A 6000-nucleotide genomic window follows, 5' to 3' on the forward strand; every position below is an offset into this window, starting at 1 on the left:
TTTTTGAGGAGGGGTGACATGTCCTGATCGTTTTGGTAGAAAGATGATCTGGGCAGCAGAATGAAGTATGGACTGGAGTGGGGAGAGACAGGAGGTTGGGAGGTCAGCAAGGAGACTGATGCAGTGATCTAGGTGGGTTAGGATGAGAGATTGTATTAACGTGGTAGGAGTTTGGGTGGAGAGGAAAGAGCAGATTTTAGCAATGTTGTGAAGGTAGGACCAATAAAATTTGGTGACAGATTGAATATGTGGGTTGAATGAGCGAGAGAGAGGACTCAAAGATAACGCCAAGGTAGTTCTGGGGACGAACAGAAGGTTGAAGTGGGCATTTGGTGAGATCTATCTACTATTGTATTGTACTCTCCCAACCACTTGGAAGAGTGCTCTGCACATAGTAAGCACTCAGTAAATGCCATTGATTGATTTTGCCCTGGAACACAAGTCAATGTTGCTACTTTGGCTAATGCTTTTGGGCCATGGGACGTGGTGATTTCCTTAATAATAATAATTTTATTATTAAGTGCTTATCAAGTGCCAAGTATTGTACTAGATATGGAGTAGATAAAATACAATCAGATCAGACACACTTTCTGTCTCTCACAGGGCTCATAGTCCAGGAAGGGAGAAGAGTGCTTAGAAGAGAGCTTAGAACAGTGCTTGACACATAGAAAGTGCTTAATGGATACCATAACACCAAAAAAAAAAGAGGTGGGTTTTCAGGACTAAACTGTAAACTCCACTAGTGCTTAGTACAGTGCTCTGCACACTGTAAGTGCTCAATAAATATAAAAGCCACTCCTGGCTTCCTGTTGCCTTCCGGGAGCCAGGATTTCCTAGAATAGCTAAAAGAGTCCGCTTCTCTGACTTTTCTTTATTTTTTCCTCTCTGTTTCAGAATTCTTATCTCAGGGGGAAGCTTAATCCTTTGATTAAGGACTCCGGTTTAGGGTACAGAGAAGGCCAGCTTCCGGGCACTTGCTTTTCCTGCCACCCCCCTCCAACTCCCTGTGTGCTCTTCGAAAGGTGCAGGGGCCTGACTTTCTTGGCAAATCTTCCTCGGTTGAGTATCCCTTGTGTGACAATCCTGACTGCTGACACAATAGCCACTTCCTCTCTAGCACTGGAGTCCAGCAGTGAGGGGCTGGTAGGAAGGAAGTGCTTGAATTCTGCAGCGGGGAATGAAGAGAGGTTTAGGAAGGAGGCCAAAATGTCAGCTCTGAGAAGGAAGTTAAGCAGATCGCTACAGGGAGGGGTGAAGACTGTGTTTTATAGGGGGGTGGTTGGATTTTGGGTCAGGGGTGGGCAGGTGAGGGAGGAGGAGGTTATCCAGGAATACAGATGTAAATGAGTGGGTCAGAAAGAAGAGAAATGTCTCTGGAAAACCCAAGTTTCTAGAAAGCTCAGGATGATAGGTTTTGGGGTTTTTTGGAGGTTTTTTTTTCCCTCCCCCTTAGCCTGAGCATCCCATCACCGAGCCTACCGCACTGATCTCATTAAGATGTCAACACTTGCTGTCATCCTTATCTTCTGGAAATACAGGAATTGCAATTTAGGTCAAACATTTTCCCTGAGCTGAGTGGTCTTGGATCTGGAGGTTCACTGGACCAACCATCGTAAATGTCCCCCAACTGGGGATTGGGTGAGGGGGGTTCCTGGGACCCAGCAGCAGACCCGCCCCTCCCCAAAGAAGGCCCCGCTTGCTCTCTCTCTCTCTCTCTCTCTCTCTCTCTCTGCTATTGCTTCACTGGATGTTTTGAAGAGATTGCAATTTCATACTCGAGTTCAACTCCCTGGAATTGTCCTCAAGGAGCAGTAAGCAAATTGCAAGAAAGTGACCTAATTGCCCAGATAACAATGTAAACCGGGCCTTCAGGGGATATTAGAATTCACCACCACCCCCCTTCTCTCCTCGGCCTACTCTCCCCTCCTGGTCGAGTTGCATTGTTTGGATGTCATGTTAAATATTTGGAGCAGACCCCTTGGGACCAATTATCCGCCCCCCACACTCCCTCAGCAAAGAATGGAGAAGTGTGGCCCCTGTTCCAGCAGTGAGGAACTGGAGGAGGGAGTGAAGGGAAGGGAAAGTACATCCTAAAGGGGATTATTTTAGGGCCTGCAAATTTAGTCCTCACCACCTCCTGCTCACAGTCTGAGAATGGGGGGGCCCCACAGGGCTGAATGGACTCTTGTCCACATCTTGCCTCTAGTCTGGAACACCCCCCTTCCTCATAGCCAACAGACAATTACTCTCCCCACCTTCAAAGCCTTACTGAAGGCACATCTCCTCCAGGAGGCCTTCCCTGACTAAGCCCTCCTTTCCTCTTCTCCCACTCTCTTCTATGTCGCCCTGACTTGTTCCCTTTGCACTTTCACCCTCCCAGCCTCACAACGCTTATGTGCATCTCTGAAATTTATTTATATTAATGTCTGTCTCCCCCTCTAAACTCTAAGGTCACTGTGAGCAGGGAATGTGTCTATTGTTATATTGCACTATACCAAGCGGGTAGTACAGTGCTCTGCACACAGTAAGCACACAGTAAATACAATTGACTGACTGTCAAACTCAGTTTGCTCACTTTTGCCCTTCGATCTGTATCCTTTGGGCACTTGCTATTCCACCCCATTTTCAGGCCCACAGCACTTATGTACATATCCGTACTTTATGTGTATTAATGCCTGTCTCTCCCTCCATACTTTAATCTCACTGTGGGCAGGGAATGTATCTACCAACTCTATTGAATAGTACTCTCCCAGTCCCTTAGTTCAGTGTTCTACACACAATAAGAACGCAATGAGTACCATTAATTGATTGATTTAGGTGATTGGGATTATCCCAGGGCCAGCAGGGCATAGTTCACTAACAGCCTTGATTATGTCCTGCTTTGGGTTGACTAATAATAATAATGATGATAATACTTGTGGCATTCTGGTCGGATGCAGTCTCTATCCCACATGGCATAGCCTAATGGACAGAGTACGTACGGGCCTAGGAGTCAGGACATGGGTTCATTCATTCATTCAGTCAATTCTATTTATTGAGGGCTTACTGTGTGCAGAACACTGTACTAAGCGCTTGGAAGAGTACAACAATAAACAGACACATTCCCCGCTTATAAGGGGATCCACCTCTTGTCTGCCCCGTGACCTGGGGCAGGTCGCTTGATTTCTTTAGGCCTCAGTTACCTCATGTGTAAAATGGGGACTAGGACTGTGAGCCCCGTGTGGGACATGGACTGTGTCCAACCTGATTAGCTGGTATTTACCCCAGCACTTAGTACAGTGCCTGGTACATAGTAAGCACTTAACAGATACCATTAAAAAAAAATGTACTTACTGCGTGCCAAATGCTATGCTGGAGAACATACAAAATAATCTAGGTCTAATACAGTCCCTGTGCCACATGGGGGTTCATAGTCTAATGGAGAGGAAGGAATTGAAGTCCCATTTGGCATATGAGAACTCTGAGGCACAGAGAAGTTAGGCAACTCACTCAAGAGCACGGTTCAGAACCCAAGTCCTCTGACTTCCAGTCCTGAGCTGTTTCCACTTTGCTTTACTGAGCATCCTTTAGTTCCACATCTATTATTATTATTACACTTGTTAAATCCTTACTATGTGTCAGGTACAGGGGCAGATACACGATAATCAGGTTGAACACAGTCCCTGTCCCACATGGGGCTCACATCTATTGCAGTTTCAATTTGGGCCATGCTTTCCCCCTTCCCTCCAGCTCCAAATAATCCTAAATCTGAAAAACCACCTGGTTTAACCTCCAGGTCTGGAACACTGCCAAGTGGAGCCAGAAAGCTCTGGCAAGAGGAGGAATGGTGACGGTAGTAATGGAAAGCACAACAAAGAGCAAGATGTGATTCCTGCCTCCAAGAAGTTTTCATTCTTATAAGGGAGACAGACATATTTAAAAGCTATGGAATTAGAATAAATAAATTGTTCACCGGAACAATCCAAGTGCAGAGAACGGCTATAAATAAGCGCATAAGTGCTTGAGGAAGCTGATGGGTTGATACAATTTGGACATTGCACACAAGTACTCTGAGTTGGTGCCTTGGGATACTCCATTTTTCTCTGAGGTATTTAAACATTCACTGATTTAGGGCAGCTGTGGCTTTTTTTTTTCTCTAAGAATACTTCTGGAACTAAGATGGTGGTGCTCTGCCTTTTAGTGGCAACTTATCCCATTCCTACTCACCTCTTGGTTCTGCTGCCTGGCAAAGGGGACCAGAGTTTTAGAAGCTAGAATTGGGATGGAGGTGGGCAAAAATGGCAGGATATCACCAGAATTTTTTTAGAGAGAGAGGGAGAGGGAAAGAAAGAAAAAAATAAGAAAAAAAAGGGGAAAAAAAAACCCCAAACACACCAGAGCTGTCAATCCTTACTGCCAGGTTGTTGCACTCTGAGAACTAAGGAGCCAGGCAGGTTGAATATACCAAGCTGTAAGGCACAAGGATTCCTTACTCCTAGGTGATCTGGATTGTCCCCTATAGGGACAGGGGACCAGAGATGTTTGGAAACAGAGAGGGGAAAGGATGACAGGAAATGAAGACACAAAGGCAAATTTAGTGAGGGTGGGGGAGGAAGAAGAGTTGCAAAGAGCAGAAGTCAGGGTGTTGAAGAGAGAGAAACAATCTAAGCACACACCTTTAGTTATCTTTCATAATCAAAGATGACACCACTGACCATGAAATTCACCCCTTGACTGAAAAGACCAATGTGGCCCCCACAGTCCTGGCTACCTTTTGGGGCTACTATGTTTTTTGCTTGCTGTGCCTGGCATCATTTTTTGCATTTGCTTCCTTGTTTCATCAACCTTGTAAAGCTTCTCCTCTGGCAGAGCTACTCTGTGTCAGCCCACAGCAACTGGCTCCCAACTTTCAGCCAAGGTACAGCGTTGCCTGAGGTTTTGAGTTATTGTTTCCTAAAATTGTTTCTGATGGCTTCCTTGCTTTGTTTCCTGATCTCAGTTTTCTCAGTTTTCTTCTGTCATCTGGAATGCCCTCCTTGCTCAAATCTGACTGGCAATTATTCTCCCCTGAACCCCATTCAAAGGCTGATTGAAGGCACATCTCCTCCAAGAGACCTCCCCAGATTAAGCCCTACTTTTCATCATCTCCCACTCCCTTCTATGTCACCCTGACCTGCTTCTTTTGCACTTCGACCCATCTTAGCCACAAAGCACTTATGTACATATCTGTCATTTTATTTATTTGTATTTATGTCTGTCTCCCCATCTCTAGACTGTAAGCTCATAGTGGGCAGGGAATGTCACTGCTTATTGTTATGCTGAACTTTCCCAAATACTTAGTACAGTGCTCTGCACACAGTAAGTACTCAGTAAATACGATGGAATGATTGAATGAATGAATCTCACAGGTCCAACCCAGAAGTTTTTTGCTAAGCTCTCACAGGGCCCAGTACAGTGCTTTTCACCCAGTTAATGCTCAGTACATACCAATGATTGATTGATTAAAAATGTCATCAATGCTAAGGGCCTGACTTCCTTCTAAGATTTTACTGTTGTGATCCTATCTTGCCATTTGTTGTGTGTGGTCCATAAATAATGCTGGTGGAATTGCTCAAATTGTTGGTTGTAGCATCTATGGGGAGTTTGATTCCTTCATCCACTGAGAGGGTTGGACGGCACTCCAGATCTGTAGGCCTTTGGTTTGTTCTGGAGTCTGATACCCCAGGACTATCACACTCTGACGAGCTCCCAAAGGATGCACTGGTCTAGTTGATTCTTTTTTTTTATGGCATTTGTTAAGCACTTACTATGTGCCAGGCACTGTACTAAGTTCTGGATTAGATACAAGATAATCAGGTTGGACATAGTCCCTGTCCCATATTTTTCTCACAGCCTTAAACCCCATTTTACAGATGAGGCAACTGAGGCCCAGAGAAGTAAAGTGACTTGCCCAAGGTCACTCAGCAGACAAGTGGCAGAGCCAGAAATAGAACTCCCAGGCCTGGGCTCTTTACATTAGAT

Source organism: Ornithorhynchus anatinus, chromosome 3, assembly GCF_004115215.2.
Source record: "Ornithorhynchus anatinus isolate Pmale09 chromosome 3, mOrnAna1.pri.v4, whole genome shotgun sequence".
NCBI lineage: Eukaryota > Metazoa > Chordata > Mammalia > Monotremata > Ornithorhynchidae > Ornithorhynchus > Ornithorhynchus anatinus.